General features: G+C 47.5%; 1 protein-coding gene across 3 annotated transcripts in view; it reads left to right on the top strand.

Moving 5' to 3' along the window:
• LOC146839523 (uncharacterized) overlaps positions 1-19,339 on the top strand; it is a 108,274-nt gene that overhangs the window by 30,537 nt on the left and 58,398 nt on the right. For all 3 annotated transcript variants that reach the window (XM_085651565.1, XM_085651566.1, XM_085651567.1), the window contains one exon: positions 5,727-5,862. The gene's annotated coding sequence lies outside the window, so the exon portion shown is untranslated. The remainder of the gene's footprint in view (positions 1-5,726; positions 5,863-19,339) is intronic.

The following is a 19,339-nucleotide window of genomic DNA, read 5'->3' as shown; positions in this document are numbered from 1 at the left end:
GGCTAAACACTTATAATGTCCCAAAAGTGAGACCTATTGGCTATGCCAATGCTTGTTCTCCTTCCATGGCTTTCGGCCCCTGTACTTTAAAAACACTTTTGTTCCCGTGTCTCCCCCTGTTCCCTCCTGCATTCTGTGACTTCTCAGCCTCCCCCCCCCCCCCCCCCCAACCCCACCACTCCTGTTCGTAGTTCTTGGACGCCCGCACGTTTGTTTACAATGCAATAGGTCTCCCATAATTACGAGTCCTATTGCATTTGTAAATGTTCGTTTTCTCCTGGGATTGGCTGGGTGAGTTCGCACTATATTTTGCCTCACCTGTCCAGAACACATGCGCATAGAACGGCGGAAGGCAGAGACCGCACAAGCAGCCAAAGGAAACGGGACAAAGTCAAGCACGGCGGGTTCCGACCTTGCAACCACAAGTTTTTTTTTTTTTTTTTTTTATTCAGTTTCCCTGCGCATTTATGTAATCCTGCCACCGTTTTTGTCAGCTTGACAAACATTTGGATTAACGGCCCCACATTGCTACGGCATTTATCGAACAAAGGAACGACATGCATGTCTGTGAGGAGTATATTTAAAGTTACATTTCTGGTGAAGCGGCTGGTTTAGCACAGAACGCAAGAAGAGTAAGTTGCAGCATGGCACACTTGGCACATTGCTTCTCGGACTTTGTTTATGTGTGCGCTTGAGCATTCCCGCTGCCGCTTCTGTTGGTTTCACAAGTAGTTTTAATTAACGGCACCACACTGCCTTTTCCTCTGGCATTAAGCGAGCATGCCGCCTGACCGGTGAGATTAGCGGTTTGAATCATGGCTTTATATTGCTATTGTCTGCATACCATTGGAGTTTTGGTGTCCGCTCCTTTCGTGCAAGGGTGCACTCTCGGTCACACCGGGTGGTGGTGTGAAGCTGATAGGCTGAAGATTTTTAGCGCTCATAGCAACAGTCCGTGCCTTGTTCAATAGCACATACATGTGCTCAGGTTCTGTGTTTGAAACCCAGGGCACGTCCCGAGATGTCCGTCCACATATATAAGACCTGAACTCGAACCGGCTGTAGGCAATGCCTGTGACGCAGACCGCAGCGGAGCGAAAAGTACACTTTTTATACACTCCAGTCCCGGCATAATTTGGTGCAAATCCAGTCTTGTTTCAGAAAAGTTTAACGGTCCTTAATATAGGCACCCAAGTGGACATCTCCTGCTGATGAAGCGCCTGGATGCTCGGCTGATGTGAGCACTATAAAACACAGGTTTTGCGCACATTATAATCTGATCACTTTACATACAATGTGCACATTGAATCGCAAACTGTCCTAATTTCACCGCTTGATGACAAAACACGTGTACGGCCTTTCTTTCACGTGAGATCAGATTACAGAAATATTACAGGCTGGATCTAACTGCAGAGAAACGTCAGATCTATATTCACCCGGGTGAAAACGCCATTGGCCACTTACATTGATCCCAGCGCTGCTGCAGGAGGTGTTGGGCATATACTGAACTGCTGTGGAGAAACTTCCGGTTGATTCCAGTGGCTTCTTGAAGCTGGCTGTTGGTGACTAATGGCGTCTACAGGCTGTGCCTAATTTCTAGTAGAAGAATATTCTCTGTCGGCGCCCACAGTTTCTCAGAAGCCTACTGGTGCGATGCCGAATGTCGGGCGTTGCCAAATATTAAGGTCATTTTTCACCTCTGCCTTCCACTGCCATACTCTCCCTGCCCCTTTATATCATTGACTCGCTTTCATCCCCCTTTTTTATTCCTTTCAGTTTTATATTGCCCAATCTGGACCCAACGTTATTGGAGTGCTTTACACAAGCACCCTTTACATTACACAAGGACACATTGATTTTGTTCTGTTGTTTTCAGGCACAGGCCACAGGGACGTTAACTGATTTGCCCACAATCGCAGGATGTTGAGTGAATGTCAAGACTAGAACCCGGTGTCCCAGTTTCAAAGTCGGCAGTAGCACCACATCCCCCCTCTTTTTGTTAGTGTTTTTCTTGTTCTTTCTCTCTTTGCTGCTTTTCTCTCTTGATTTGGGTGGAAGTCTAACAATTAAAATATTAAGTACTAGTCCCAAAATATGAGTGGGGCTGGGCCGCACACGGAAGCACCGCCTCAAATTAACCACTTCCATATCAGTATCCCATCAGCAGAAATTCCCTTGCAATCTCTCCAGCTGACACCTATACACCAACGTATCTAACATTGATCCATTTATCAATGTGATGAAATCCACATGCCACAGCTGGATCCCTGAGAACCCCTGTGTAACTGATTGTTAGAAATGGGATCTTTGGTTGGCTAAGGCTTGCTCCAAAGCCAGGCAGAGACCACCACTCTAGTCAGGGCGAGGGAGTTACACGCCAAAGATAACCCCTGCTCAACCCCTTGGTAGCTTGGCACGAGCAGTCAGGCTTATCCCGGAGGCAATGTGTAAAGCATTTGCGCACGCACACAGCAACAACATCCCAGGCACACCACAAAAGGAACTCCACACAAGCTATATATAAAAATAGCCTTTGTATTATCATAACACATTAGAATAGTAAGCACATGCTCTACATGGTGCCACCTGGCACTGGGTCATTTTTACAAGGGATTCATTACACCTGACAGGGCCAACTGGACCACTGTCAGTACCATCACAAAGTGAACGTAGTAAATGTAGATCTTATTGTAAACATAGAACACAACCAGTAACTACTGGTAATCACTGTACTTAGCATCGGCCTGTAACATAAACTACATTATGCACAGCATCACATCAGGCGCGAATTACATTCTACGCCAACCTCACCAGCATAAACACATTATGCAATCATCTCACAAGTCTAAACACCTTAGACCCTAACCTCCTAAGTATAACTCACCTTAGGGCGTAAATCACACAGTGAAACATAATCTCCCTAGCATAAACCATGATATGCGAAAACAACCGCATAATCATAAACCACATGTAGAGGTATAACACAGGGTGCGTAATCATAATACATACATCACATTTCCTAGCACCACATCACATTAGGGCCTGGTGCTCTATAACTCTAACAATCCCCCCTGGCCAACTGGCCATCTCCAAAGGGGCTCAACTGCCCTCTGTCCAACAGTCAGGGCTGCTGCCAAATGCAGCGGAGTCAGGGGTGCGCACCTTGCGCAGGTCTAAACGTAGCAGCTGCGCAGCTGTGAAGGAAAAGATGGGGCGAATAGAGTGCGTCTCACTCCTGCATTCAAAACATGTCCCCTAAAAGAAAGACCTAAACGGTGCAGCTGCCCACTACTTGCTGGGCAGCTGGAAATGGTCAAATGAGGCTTGGGCTCTCAATGGCCCTTGAAACAATATGCAAAACGTTGGAGCCACGCACAGGCTCTAGAAATGAGGGGGGGCCAAAAGGTTGGAGCCACCTAGGCTCTAAAAACAAACATGTCTCCAAGCACAATGGCCCTCAGGGGCCCCTAAACTCCGGGTACCTCTGTGGAGCGCACGGGGCTCTAAAATAACTGTGCCCAGACATCGGAGTGCACTGGCTCCGTGAACAAAAACATAACCCCTGGTCGTTGAAGCTGACCCCTGAAAGACGGGGCCGCTCAAAATGGGGCAATGGCACTGTGCTTCGAAGGGCACCAAACAACATAGAGCCCCCACTCACCGGGACTCCGCATGGCACTCTGCTCAGTTTCCTTACGAGTGTGGTGGGATGACGCGGGGCTCTCTCTCACACTGGAGCCCCGCCGCGTCGTGCACAGTGCTTCACCCGGTTCCTCTCCTGTGAACGGGGCTTCGAGGTAGGTGTCGCGAGGCCCCAGACTTCTCCTCACTTCACCCGGGGCTCCCAGTCACCGTGGCTGCACTCTGCTTTCGGGGCTCCCCACAGCTCATGGAAGCCCCGCAACTCTCGCGCCTCATCCGGCCCAGTCGCAGACCCCGTCCACGTCACAGGCAGACTTGCCTGACTTTCGGGCGGCTGCGGCTGGGCAGCAGCGGCACTTTCTCCTGGCACAATGAGGGGTAGGCTCCCTCTAAATTGAAAATAGAAAGCGGGTGGGCACCCGCTCAATCAAAAAGGCCAAAGTCGCAGGGTGGGTACCTGCGCAATTTAAATAAAAATAAGCACGGCGGCCATGCGGGGTGGGCACCCGCATTGGAAATCAAATGAGCGGGGTGGGCACCCGCGCTAGAAATAAGGCAATACGCGGGGTGGGCACCCAGGGCGCTGGAAGGCTGTATCAAGCCTTGGCAAAGTCAGAGGAAAAGCAAAAGGTCCATGAAGTCCTGGAGGCATCAAGGGGGCAATGTAGGGCCCAGGGGCCAGCACACAGGGCCCTCCAGCAGGGAGGCAGCCCCCATGGCGGTCCCTCCTGGGCCCCACCAGCAGCAAGCCCCCCTCTGTCAGGATCCAAGAGCAGAAGATTTTCATGGGGTCACAGCCCCTTCTTTTATACAGCATTTTCCTTTGTTCTAAGATGCAGGCAATGGGAGAACCAGATACAACTGGTTTAGGGGAGCTGTTGAGCACTTTGCTTTGCTCAGCTCCTCTCTCCCTTTCACAGGACAGGCTAGGTGCTCAGACGCACCACAGGGGGCAGAGCCAGCATTGTGGAGGGAAGGCCCAGTTCTATTCAGGTCCCAGGCGCAACTCCTCCCTCCCATCTACATGCAGATCTCTCCATTTACCACCGAGCAGACTCACCCTGGCTCCTGGAATTTCCCAGCCCTCTCAGCTCCTGTCAATCACAAGCCAGATATGCACTCCACATCAGGCAGGCAGACACACAGTACACAGAAAGGCCAACTTCTAGAAGTGGCACTTCTCCACTAGTCACCATAAATCTGCGTACACCATTGCACAGCATTTATTCTCACGAGTCCGCACATACTAAACTCGACCCTGCACTCCTCTCATACCAGGAATTACCATGGACACACATATCCCCCACGCATTCCTATGGGAGGGCAGGACAATCTCATCACACGCACTCGGAGAGTGCACGCACTTTACACTGGGCCACGGTGCTAAAGTGCGCAGAGGCCAAAAATCACTACAACTATGTCAGAGCTTAAGGCAAAAAGTTTAGGGGTGAACCTACAGGAAGGGCCAAGTCCAACACTGATCATCTGATTTTCCACCATCAGTGGTACCTTCTTTCTTCTAAGGGTACATCCAGTTCCTCATGCTGGCTTTCACTGTGCAAGAGAATCTCGGGCCAATCACAGCCCTGCAGTCCATTTCAGCTCTGTCCAGGCTTGGGCAAAGCATGCAAGGAAATTGAGGCCTTTGCCCTATGGGTGAATAGTAAAATGCGGCCATGTTTGGGGTTCATTAGGCCCCTAAGGCTCAGGTGACACTGCGCCTGTTGCACTGTTGATAGCAACGATCTATATAGAAACACCACGCGGCACATAAAAAAATGCCATTACATTGCATATACGCCACCAGCAGGCAGTGGAAGAGGTTCTCCCCGTGTGTATACATCTGGTCTGAGCACAGGATCACACCGCTCAGCTCCCTCCTGTCATGCATGGTGCGACCTTGGTCTTGCTCTACCACGGACACTTCAGCACTCTCTACCGCGTCGCATTGCAGCCCAGTTGATTAAACCTTTCTAGAATGGATGCGGAGGGTGGCTTCTAGTTGCTGCTTTATTATCACCAAGGTTGAAACATGTAAGCGAGTAGCGTCGAAGCAACATAGTGATTATTTGTTTTCTTTGCAGAGCTGCTGGTCCCCCTGATATCCCGAGGAGTTAGCCCCTGCATGGCATGACATGGGCATTACCAGTGATCTTTCCAGCTTCACACAGTACCCGTTTAAAAACTTCTTCATAACGCCTTCCCCGCTGCCAGCCTCAGGCAAGTTTTAATTGGTTTATTATTCCTGTTATTTCCTCTTCTTTTTTTATAGATGGGATTAACTTGGGGGTGGGCAGTCAACAGCTGATCTACGTTTGTCTATTTTTATATACTGTCTTATTTGTGCAATTTTACCTGGGATTCGCCGCTGTCCTCAAACTTCTGAGAAGATTCATAGTAGGATATCAATACACTACACCAACCACCTGTGTATTATTTCTGTCAGGAAACCACCCATAACTCCCACTGCTTTGGCTTCAAAAGGGGATTACATACACATCAGCAACTCGTAGCACTGCTAAGCCCAAACACCCCTCAAGTACCCTCCCCCTTCCTTTGTCAAACAAAAGGTCACGTTCGCACCCCTTCCCAAGAGTGAAGTGTCCCACCTGTTTTCTGCATACCAAAAGGCAGGAATGGGAAATGGCAGAATAAGGTTCTAAGGGACCCATCAATCACATACCTGCAACCTCTCCCGTTGGCGCCCTCCGTTGTGCTTCCACTCTTTAATGCACCCGTCCCTCCCCTAGTCCTGGCACATCATCCCATTCACCTTTGGTGTTGATAGCCATAAAAACGTCTAGCCCTCCAATGCACACAAAATGACTAGGGGCATGGATTAGGAATTGTATGCCCTAAATCTCCTATAGTACAAGAGGTGTGTAATTTTATCACAGGCGACTAATCCTATCATAACTAGATGAATACTCAAATTATAGACACATTTGTTATAGTGCTGCAGGCGTGTATATATCTCACTGGTCTTCCTGCTTAACGGCTTGCTCCATTCACATTAATGCAGGCTATTCACCACAAATAAATACAAAGCTAACATTCGGCAAGTCCCGAAAACACCACAATTTACTAGGTAGTATTCAACATTATTTGGCAGACAAAACAACAAATAATTGTATACCTATAACACTTCCCAGCTCTCTAAAAAGCTACTGGTGTCATAGCAGACATTTTCTACATCATCTCCACGGATATTCAGTTTTTAGCCTCTGGATCACTGCCATGTAAAATTTGAAAATGCGACTTGATAACATTTATTGTTGCTGTTGTTGTTGCAAAAACTATTTTGTCGCCGGAGTTTACTACCTCCCACCATGCCCCTCCCCCACCCCACCGGCTCGCCCCACTCCCTCGAGGAGCCGCTACTGCCCAGGATAATGTGCTGCATGGATAAATACTTAGGTCCCAAAGGCGAGACTGATTGCATTGCAAATGCTTTTTCTTGTGGGAAAGGGTCAACCATACCTGAGGTGACAGCATGAAAAGCACAGCAGAGTCATAGTGGGCTATGCACAAGCCTGCACGATGCGGGTGGAGAGGCACCAGAGGCTAGCGCTGAGCTGTCTCCTGCTGCCATAGCTCTGGAAAGGGAGATATGGAGGGGCAGTGGTGAAATGAAAGAAGGGTGACTTGAGCTGTCTTGAAAAACCCTGGCCTTGTGCACCTGTCGAGTCCAACGTCTGCACATATCTAGTCATCAATGAAAAGTGTATATGGGGCTGTAGACGGCCGGGCCCGTCTTGATTCAAGCAATGTAAAGACAGACATCTTTTTTTAACAAAGCACGCTCTGCCCACCACAGCACCTCTTAAATGGATCAAAGGGCAGTTTCGTGGAGCACACCTCGTGGGGGTCCCAGGGCGCTAGAAGTGCATGACTAATCCATTTTAATGCAGTGATGCGCACACCAGCACTAAAATGCGATAGTCTTACTTCTGATGGGTGGTACTTGGCAGGGCTGTAACAAAACAGCAAACACAGTCTTTGGTATCAAAGCTTGGCAGAGGCCGCTATTTCAATATTTTAAAAGGCACTTGTGATCTTAAACCAGAAGCTCAACACCGGCTAATTTGGGCCTAAATTCAGTGTTGTTCGAGGATTTAAAACTGTATTAAATATAAGAATAACCAAAAACACAGGAAGATTAGAAAAAAATCTGTTCTTTTAATTTCCGCTTTGACATATGGCTTATGCCATACAGTATTTGGTCTGGTGAATAAAATTGCATGGGATCTTTCTTTATTTACTTTGCTATGTACCATGATGTGCATTTGAAAAACACGATAAAGGAAGCGTTTGAAAAAATAAAATTAAAAAACAAATAAGCCGTCCAGTTTAATTACACACCTTATACATATTCTCATATATTTAATGAAATATAAACTGTCACTTCCAGTTGACAACTTTGTGTAAATACTCTATAGCCCTCAGTATCAGTGTTTTGAAGATGCTCGTGAAGTTATAAATACTTTTTAGGTCTCGCATGGTGAAAGCAGCGCATGCGCTGCCCTCGACATGGAGAGGACCTTTTGGAATCGATTCAGCCAAAGCTGAATGCACACACGTCCAAATGGACAAAGATGGCTGCTCTTGCCATCTGCAAAGACAAACATGCACGCGTAGGGACAAAAAAATGCATGCGCATGTGGACAGCCCGATGCCATCTTTGTGCACACGCGTGCGCATTTTTTTGTCCCTACGCTTGCATAGCGGCATGCTTTCGCTTTCCCCAGACAGGCTGAAGGCCAGGAGCTGGCGCGAGGCTTTCCGCGAGCATTGTTTGTTTTTTGTTTTTTTTCCTCCGTTTACCTCAGTCTTCTCTCTCTTTCCTATCGCCCTCTGCCCCTGTACCTCTTCCCCTTGCTTCTCTTTCCTGCTGTCTCTGCACCCCCGCCGCTCTCCCTCCACCTTCTCCCCGCCACACCCCCTTCTTTCTCCTGCCGGCACAAGTGTGGCTGGAGCAAACTCCCCACCCCTTCCTCTCGCCCACCCTTTCCACTTGTGGATATAAATCCGGGAGGCGAGTCCTGAAGTTGGTTCCCGCAGCATCTCCTGTCAGCGCCTCTCCTCCTCTTCGGTCTTGGCTCCCTCCGCATCATAAGCAGCTGGTCCTCCAACGTCATGTACTCCACCACCGTGTCCGGGGGCTGCAGATACCGACACCTGGGCTCCAGCCAGAGCGTGCAGGGGTTCAAGAGGTTCGGGCCCCCGGCCAGCTCTTCCAGCATGCACGCAGGGGCCAGAGCTCCCAGATCTCCGTGTCCAGAATCTCCACGTGAGCTCTGGCTACGGCGGGGGCATGGGGGACTTCGGTGGGTCCAGCAGCAGCTTCAGCCTGTCCGGGTGGGGGGGGGAGTCAGAACGAGAAGGAGACCATGCAGGACCTCAGCGACCGCTCACTTACCTGGACAAGGTACGCAGCCTCCAGCCTAGAACTGTCCACTACCCTTTACCTCAGACCAGTTTCTCACAAAGTGTGCACACAGCAAGGAAAGAGGCCCTACTGTCAGACCATGGAAGAGAAGTTTGGGAGAGCAGCCCTCACCCCCACAAGTGCAGCACTAACCCCACCTGCCCAAGAAAAGAGCATGCACAGGGATTGGTAAGAGGCCAAGTCGCAGTGATGCCCCCCCAACGGGTAAGCAACCTCAATCCCCACCAGAGTCTGAGCATCCGTGAGTAGAGCCCTCAGTTCATGCCCCAGAGGAGAAGCAGCGGAGACAAGTAAGTGTAATCCACCTCCGGTTATCTCACTGCCCTCCTCACCTGGAGAGCTTCGCCCACTCCACCCTATCGCTCTGCAGCCTCGCCATCTCCACCCTATCGCTCTGCAGCCTCTCCACCAGGGAAGGGTGGCCCACTCCACCCCAGACCACTACCCCATCTCATGAGCCTATCCCCTCACGTGAGGAGTGGCCCAACCACCTCATCACACTGCCCGCTCATTAGGGTATAGTAGCCACACAATCCCACTCTTCCACTGCCCTATCCCACTGGTCACTCACCTCATGAGTGCAGCCCACTCTGCCCTTTGCCACTGCTCCCTCCAGGTGAGAGTGGCCCAGGGACTCTATCCATGCCCATTGGGAATACCAGACTCCCTTTTCCTGTGTTTTAGGCTGGCCCACTCTGTCCCAAGTCACTGTTTGTTTGTATGCAACTTCCCCCCTCCCACCCCAAAAATCCTGCTCGCCCTTTGTCGCGCCACTGTCCCTTCATCTGCTGACTGTTGCCCTCGACAGTACAGTTCTTAGGGTGTGCTAAGGCGTTGTTCTTTTGCACTTTTCTCCCATTTGGGTGTGAGTTTCTAAGGAAGCATCTCCTATCGACCCATGCGGTGATGATGCTAGGACCAACATGTTGAATGATGGCTCACAAATTAGCTTTTTATCACCGTCGCCCTCTAGAAAGAATCTTTCTGTGGTGTGTATGTATGCCACAGGTGTCCCTCCCCCGTGTTATTAGTGTGTCCCCTTGCTTGTTCCCTTTGCTGCGTCTCTCCAGCGGCGTCACTGCTGTACTAAGATTTCAAGATGCATTAAAAAAAACATTAATTAATGGCGGGCGTGCGTTTTTGTTTTTCGCTTTCACTTTGCCACTTTCACACCCACCACTAGCAGGGCAGGACCAACTGAGCACCTCGTTGTAAAAAATCTTTTTGTACACACTAAATAATGGCTGCCGCGCGTTTTTGTTTTTCCTGTTTCCATGTCACAGCAGCACCTTGCAAACACGGCACGTGCACCATTTTCCTTCCATGCCATCCTGCGCCCTTGTTTCAGCAGTGGCCACGGGTGGCTGGTGGTGTGTTGCCGGGCAGACTGGCCACCATGTTTACACAGCTCTCCCTCACCTCTGCTGCCAAGAATGAAGGTCGCACTGCCCTGGGAGTAGAGTTATACCCTGAAGTTGTCACGTTCCACTGTGGCTCCGGCAGATTCGAATGAAGCACAAGGGTTCCACCTCCCGACGTCCCCGGCTCTGGTTCGAAGACACACAGAGTACCAGGGCAATCAGGCGAGGGACTAGGACTATAAGGGGTACAGTTGATTTAGTGGGAGTCCTGCAAAGTAATTACATGAAAGAAAATACAACCAATCACAAGGTAACCTACTCTCAGTTAAGTCTCACTAAGTGTTTGAACCAAGTGTCTCTTCAGGCACGCCATGCACTCTGTATTTCAGGAGCCTTAACCTCAGACTCGAGAGGACCAGCCCTCTCACATACCAGCATGCTCTGTCGGACCGTTCTCTCCCCTTCGTTCCCTTATCAGCTTCCCCTTAACGCTACTAAGCGCCAATATGATTATACACCTGAGCTCTAATCCCAACGTCACTACTCCACCATTGAATTCATGTAGAGTTGTATATGGGCTTCCCCTGCTCTCGACTGAACGTAAGTAATAGATAAACAAATGTCTCGTAATCCTATTCCATATTTCCTCCTCGCTCCTCTGGCCAAACAATACTGTCCCGCAATGAGACTCCCTTCCCGGGTTCCAGAGATACCTGATTCCTTCCCGGTTCCCAATGTGTCTCCTTTGCCGTCCGAAGGAACGCTCCTGCTCCTAACCTCGTTGCTTCCAGCGATTGAGAAACGCGGCGACGCTTACGTCAGCGTCACGCGTGAAGTTTTCTAGAAGTCGGAACTGACTTCCCGAAGCCGCGTACCTCGCTGTTAACCTCTGCCACGGCCAGGTACTTGCTTCCACAATGGTATTAGACGCGAACACCAGCGTCGTCCTTCTCTCCGATGAGCTTCCTGATCAGCATCAAACCACCTTCCAGTATTACGCGCCTCGATTGGCTCGCTTCGCTCGTATTTACCCTTTCTTGGCCACGCCTCCTTACAGCCGGGGATTCTGGGGGATGTAGTCCTCCTTTGACTGTATATGCGGTAGGCGCCCTAGATCCGCGCCTGACAGAAGTAGCATTGGTCTTACCAATGAACGTAAACTGCAAGCCCATAATCTTAAACGGACAACACTGACACACATACTTTTGGGCATGAACTTCTCTCACCAGCACATCTAATTAATGGTCACTGGCTACACCACACTCTGGGGGCACGAATGTTGAACAAAATACTACCATGAGTTAGAAACCTATGCAAACGCTTGTTAATTGCACGCCACTGAATGCCTGCCACATCTCAGCACCCTAGTCCTCGATGCACAAAGCTTTCGTATTAAAGAACAGAAAATGTTGTAGCACCTAGTATAATATGCTGCATCGCTAAATACTTCTAAGGTCCCAACCACGAGACCTATTGGCTATGCCAATGCTTGTTTGCAGCAGTAACCAAGGGTGAGACCCTGTACGCGGCCTGTGTGTGTCTTAAAAACATCCATATCCATGACCTCTTATTTCCGTGTATTCGCCCCTTGAGACTGGATGTGAAGGTTCTTCAAGTGGCCAGCAGAGGGCGCGCTTCGCCTGCTGAGATTAATCCACTGAGCACATTTATGAAAGGGATAAGGGTTTCCTGTTCCAGGTCAGTGGTGGCAGAGACAGCACCAGCAACGGATGCTGACATTACTTCCTGCTTCTCCATCTGTGTCCAGCCTGCTACAGAGGAGGTAGGAAGCCATGTCTGTCTGTGCAGTTATCTTCATACGCTCACAGACCCTCCACACCCCCCCCCCACCCCCATCCCCAGACTCCAAATCTGCACCTGCCCCACCCCAGCCTTAGGAGTGGCCCAGGCACTCTATCAATGCCCATTGGGAATACCAGACTCCCTTTTCCTGTGTTTTAGGCTGGCCCACTCTTTCCCATGTCACTGTTTCTTTGTATGCAACCTCCCCCTCCCACCCCAAATATCCTGCTCGCCCTTTGTCGCTCCGCTGTCCCTTCATCTGCTGACTGTTGCCCTCGACAGTACAGCTGAGAGAGCCTAGAAATTTCTGCACAGGTAGGAGACTGTCAGCACATTGTGCTGTTTGTAGATATAGATTAAATAATCCCGGAGGAAATCTTGCCAGGAGCCGGGCTCTTCTATCCGGGGACCTGTGGGGTGCTTTCTGTCCGGTCCTGGGGGTGTTTGTGGTAAACATTTGTGTTAAAGAAGGGATCTGTGCATGATGAACTGCATCTTAACGAATTGTGAGTAATTGTGCACTCTGCACTATGGAGAAATCTGTGCATGCTGCACTGCATCTTACTGCACTGTGAGAAATATGTGCACACTGCACTTTACTGCACTATGAGAAATTTGAATCAATGCAGTGCATCTATCTTTACTGAGGAATCTGTGCCACTGCACTACATCTTGGTGCACTGTAAAAAATCTGTTCACATTGCACTCCATTTTAGTGCTCTATGAGAAATCTGTGCACACTCTTTGCTCGGCTCTCGCTGTTAATTTGTTGACTTACCCACCTAAATCCCTATGTCAGAAGCATGTCCCCCAGTCAGTTGAACTTCAAGGCTTCCCTGCTGCCCGTTCCCTTTCCCCCTTTTTTCATATCTTAGTCTAGGTAAAGCCTCAGTCATTTCAATAGTTTCCTGCGGCATAGGTTGGCTTATAGCATTTTCTGCTGCAGAGGTTGTGTGTCTGCTGCAGGGGTTGTGTGTGTGTGTGTGTGTGTGTGTGTGTGTGTGCACTGACCTTGAGTCTGCCAGGTAGGAGGCTTTACAAGCAGTGGAACGTACATGTCTGTGTTTTTAATGTACTTCTGCAGCTGGGATGTGTGTGCATGTGAACAGGGTAGAGTTGTCTTTGCAGGGTGTGTGTATGTGGCGTCTCTACAGTGTGTCTTTTTGTAGGGCATCTGTTTTAGCAGATGTTGGCGGGACTGTTAGTCACTTTTCTTGGCATCTCCTCTCTGTACAGAAATCTTTAGGATCACCGGCTGAAAGAGGGCTTCTCGGTTCAGAATAGTCAGGTACTACTCGGCTCACAGCAGATGTCTGAGCAAATTCACGTGTGAAGTTCTAGTTCTTCCCCATAGTTTGGAAGAATTAGGCAGGTTTGATTGAGACTTCAGCACAACTTCAAATATGTGAGTGCCCACAAGCACCCAGGGCTACTTGTATGACAATGCTACACAAGGGGTTGCTGCACTCTCTCATCAATGGTGTGTTGATGAGGATTGTGTTATGATAGGAAGCCTACATTAAGGACTCCAAGAGACTCTTGAAGTCATTTTGCTCTAGTTGTCAATTCCTGCTGAAGGGGAGAACAAGAGCGGCAAGCAGAAAAGGCAAGAAGAGGCAAGAGAAGTAAGAGCGATACAGGGAGAAAAACATAAAGGCTTGAGGAAAGTAATTAATAGATATCGGCCAAAATATGAAAGCAAGAACATTTTGTAGGGGAGTGAACTAGAACTCTAAAAGATGGGTAGGAAAAGAAATGTAATGAACATTATTTAGAAATTGCCAAGAGTTGAAGTATATGTTCTGAGCTAAAAATGAGCTAAAAATGTGATTTAAGTGCGACGTAAATGTGAATCTTCAAGTATTATGGGTGTAATGTGCTGTTTTAGGGGTACCATTACTTGAACCAACTTTATAACGATGGATCTGGGATTTATACGGTGTAAATGAACTAAAGGGAGGGATCAATGTATTTATCTGCGGGTTACCAAATTCAGCTCTAGTGTGATAGATAAGAGGTCCCAGGTTCCAACCATCCTTCATAACTGGGTTTATGCACATACTGCACAGATCTGTGTTACCTTTGTATCACACATACCAATTTTAATAAATTCTGTTGGAGATGGCCATATCTAGGGTGCTTCCCTTCAACTTTTGTTTGCTTTTTGTTCCTCCAGGTTTTCTGTTGATCTATGTACTAGCCTAAGGACTTTGATAGTTTTTAGGTCTCGCCTGAGCCAGCGTACATGTGCTGCTCTGCTAGGCTTCTAGTAAGGACTTTAAACTCGGACCACACACTCGTGCGTGTGGTCCGAGTTTAAAGTCACACACTATTGGCCTTTGCGAGCTTCTTTCTAAGAAAGACAGCACGCAATTTGCCAAAGGCGGGGGCATGTCCCGCCTTCTCTCTCACCTGGCCTAGGGAGCTTGGGAGCGAGCAGCAGCACGGCCGGGTTCCAGCTGCATACCTCGCATTCCTTACGCGGCCGCATGGCAGCGCTTGTTTTTTTCTGCCTCCCGTTTCCTGCTGGAGTCACAACCGTGAGGCGCAGGAGTGTGGGTTGATGGTGGGGGGGGGGGGGGAGAGCAGAATCATCTCTGGAAGGAAGTGAAGTGCTGAAGTCATGCTCCGGTTTCAGAAATTCCTGTCAAGCATGAGTAAAACAATTTTTTTAAAAACCCGGAATAGCACAGTGGCAACAGCTCCGCTGCATTAACCAGTTTCATTTTATTCGCCGTTTAGAGGCATGTATTTGTATAAAATTCCTACTGGTGGAGTTTAATTTTCCTCAAAGTTTACTCTGACAATGTCTAGGTTGTTTGCACAGCAATTCTGGACAGCTGAGTGAGAGAAAGGCACATTATAAATATAGATCCCAGCCTGAAAGAGTGTTTATCTAGAAGGATGGGTCTGCACATGCAACGGGCCTGTGATTCAATACAAAGCTAAGCAGCACGGCATTGCAAGAGGCTGTAATTGGAGATTGTAAAGCCTTTTATATTGTGGTTTTTTTTTTTTTTGTTTTTTTTTTTTTTAAGCAACCGCCTTCTTTACTCATAAGATCTCTGTGTAGCTTGTCAGAAGTAATAATATAGGACTAATCCTATTCACCACAGAAAACTTTGGCATACTGGGTGCAGAGAATGTACTGTATACATGTCCCTCATAGCTGGTAACTTAAGGCAGAACATGTTGCTCTCCCTACTCCAGCAGGAGGACAAATATGGGGTAGAGAGGACTTCCTCTTCACTGCCCCTTGGGCTCTTTGTGGTTTAGCGGCGAGAGAACAAAGACGGAACAGCAATAGCGCCGTCTGGCGGCCAAGACGAAGTCAGACACGAATGCACAAGCACCTTAGTCCCACAATCTGGAAAAAGCCAAATTTACAGGCATGGACAAGCCCCGCATTTGAGAATTTCGATTTTAAAATGGTTATAGTCCTAGTTATGGTGTAACTTGCCTAGTCTCGGTTTACTCCACTACTGTGCAGGGATTAGATTTTTCAACATCAACCGGGATAGTGTAACGGCCTGTGCACGGGCCCCATCTTGGTCTTCAGTCAATATAACATTTAGTGACAGCCGGGCGTTGACTCCCACTAAAATAAGAACCCTTGATAGCATCATTCGTAATTCTGGGGGCTGAGAGGGGGTGACTCCCTGTGACTGGCAAGACCACCGTATTCTTTCAAAGGGACGTGGCATATGTAATTAGGTCGCTTAAAATTGAAAGGTTAAAATCTGTGTTTAGAAGTGTGGCCGCATACACTCCCTCTTTCTGTTATTGCATCCAGATTTACAGCACAACCACTGGCATTGCACCTAAAGAAAGCCGGGACTAGTGGCTTTGTAAATGGTTGATATTTGAATAAGATAAGCAAGCAACATCAATGAATAGGTTGTATATAATATTGACAATCCTTCAATTCTGAAATGATGAAACAGTGAAATAACTAGAACGAGCATCTTTGAAGTTACATCAAAAGCAAGTCGGTAAATTGCGGTACCGCACCAGAGTTAATATATTGTTTTCACTTGGAATGTGAGGGCACAATGGAGAGCTTAGGGACCTGTCTCAGCCCAGGGTTTTATAGAACTGCTGGTGCGGAGACAGGACCCGCCCCACTTAAGGCTCTGTATACCTTGCGAATATTAATTAGCCTTGGATTGAGTTGCAGCACCTTGAATGGGGAGGAAGGCTGCACTGCATGCGACTGCGTTATGTCCCAGCGTAATACCTAAAGCAAACGGACGCGTTTCCCTTGTTAGACCAAGTAGTGAGTCTTTTCTTTATGGGAGGTGGAGGAAGAGAAGATTAAGTGAGAGAGAGGCATGCCACGCCTTTGACTTGCCAGGTGAGGGTTTCATCGAGCGCCTTAGTGACCAAGGTGTGGCCCACAGGCACTAATGCAGCCAATAGCATGCGTGACTAGGAACCTGTCACTCCTTTTTCTTCACTTTAAGCATTGGAGGTCGCGAGGACAAAGATTAAATCAAGAAAAAAGCGTTGGTTAAAAGCTAGAGCTCAATGAACGTGTCACAGGGTGCAAGGGGTGAGTCACGGGGTGCTTAGCCACGCAGGACAGTAGTGTAGTTCCTATTTCCCTTATAGGCTCTGCGATTTGAAATATATACACTATAGTTTTTGCATAGGACTGAGGTCAGTATACCTCAATTGAGTATAGTAAACTTAATTACTTTATGTGCCAGCTAGCTCAGAGGTCACTAGAAACTTCTCGAATAAACAAGAAGTAATTAGTTTCTGACAACAGCATAAACATGACCACTTTGTTTCTATTAGAATCGGAACAGTCTCAGAATCGTGGAAACAATAGATAACAGTTTCACTCAGTCAATCTTGCATACTTAGTTTCTTCAGAGTTACAAAGAAATAGATAGACGGGCGTTTCAATAAAAAGGGTTTATTGAACAGTCTTATTTCTCGTGCAAGAGATATGAGCTGTTACAATCGCAAGACAGTATGCGAGATATAATGCGTACAGCGTGAGCAGTAAGAAGAAATAATACTGCAATAGCATTGTCTTTTAGCTATGACATATATTCATATATACATACATAAATAACACAGGCTAAAATGTGAATACTCGTCTGGTGCTTCTAAATAGTTCTACCCCAGTGTACCTAACCTAAGTGTAGTACGAGGTAAGAAGTAGGTGCTGTTTTTCTATAGTATAGTTTAGCTATAGTTTGTATTGCCAAGAGTCCCTCTAGGTTCTAGTCTGTTCCATACCTTAGAATGAGGGAGGTGGGAATCTCTTTCCGGATCTCAAGCTCTAACACCCCGTGAAGGGAGTCAAAACACTGAAGCTGGATTCTCTGCGAGGAGGATGACAGCGTTTGGTCAGTGCGTTAGGCTAGGATGCGACTTCTCCTGGAGTCATGGTTTCTTCTGAACTTGCCGAGTCGAATCAAGCCGTGGTTTGCCTTGGTAAGGGAAGGTATATTTATACCTGTAGGGTGCTTAGGAATGCTAGCATTGACTTAAAGTCGGGCAGAGGAGACGTCATGAATGAACCCCTAAGGGATAGTAGTTCATGCATAATAAATGAGTTCTTGGAGAAATCAGTAATCCAAGCACGGAAAGTCCCAGTGGCTTAAGAATCTGGTTTCTAAGAACTCGTGATGTGGGATGGACGGATGTAGGTGACCATGCCTGTATTTGGTTTGCATGGGCCATGCCTAAATAAGGACTGGGATTCCATGCCTAAATAGGGGCAATGTGAGTTGTGCTTATATAAGGGCATGATTCGGAAAACCTATGCACGGGTATCTAAATCCAAACACAACACCCTCTCCAGTTTCGTATGACCGACATTACTAAATGCTAAACATGCTATAACATATTAAAATAGTTTCACATGAATTGCTAAAAACATGTCTAAAAACATATTTCTAAAAAATGCATTTAAAACTGTTGCTATGCATATAATGCAATGGTGCTGTACATATTAAAGCAATGTTTCATTCTAAGCACATGTTTACATTGAATGCTAAATGAATGAACATAAATATATACACAAGATAAAATGGTCTGAAAATACAGAAGAAAAAGGTTCAGAGCCATTTCATGTCATAATTACATAAATGAAATTGTTGTAACAAGGTGACAATGTGTCCCTGGAAGTGTTCAAAGAAGTCTGTTCTCTATGAATAGTTCTACTGTAAGCAGATTACTGTGCCATAAAAAGAAAAATACAAATTTAGAGAACAAAAAATTAATCATAGGAAAAAGTTCCAAGGATTGTCTTTGTTTTTAAGTGTATGGGGCTGGAGAAAACATGAAATCCTCTATTCCTGTAGACAAAAAGTCGTCTACCGATGTAGGTGATAGTTGGAATACCTCGTTTAGAAGATTTAACTGCACATAGATGCGAAGCATCGCCTTCAGCATTGGAAGCATCAGCAATGTTTGTTCCGATGTTACCTGTGCGCCTGTTGTTTCCTCTCGTACCTCAGCAGTAGCAATTTGCATCTCTGAGATCTCAATGAATGCCGTCATCAGGATTGGTAGCTGCTGGGGACAACACAAAGCATGGGCAGTTACCAGCTCCAACAGAGTATCGATATCCTTAGGCATGACTGATGGGAGTGTTAGACCGATGTCTAGCACGCATTCTTCACCGCAAAGCGGGCAGCGTAGAACAGGTAAGATGCAATCTTGCCAGATTGGTCTGAATGTTAGAAACCATGTTGTATTTAATTCTCGTAGACGAGGTAGACCCAAAAGTTTGACTGTGCACTCACAACACTTCCTTTCCAATAGAGCTGTCTCCATGGTGCTGGGAGTGACGCAGGTGGATTGGCTTGCCATAGCGTAGCAGTAGGAATAAAAACAGGATTCCTGCAACGAGTGCTAGAATTAGCGGCAGACCACCAAGTGCACGAAGTTTGGAAAGATTCCGAGGACTGCTTGAAAAAGTGCTAACAGTCCTGAACATACGGTTTTCAATACATGCACAATACCGCTCTTATCAGACATGTTTAAGATCCGTCCCAACATTTCCGTGAAATGTATAGGGCAGTTTGTACTTAAAGAGCCTATATCTCAGCCGAAGTCCTTGCAA

The sequence above is a fragment of the Triturus cristatus genome, chromosome 4_1, assembly GCF_964204655.1.
Source record: "Triturus cristatus chromosome 4_1, aTriCri1.1, whole genome shotgun sequence".
Lineage (NCBI taxonomy): Eukaryota > Metazoa > Chordata > Amphibia > Caudata > Salamandridae > Triturus > Triturus cristatus.
Note: the sequence above shows the minus strand (reverse complement) of the source record. Positions and strands in the feature narration are given on the sequence as shown.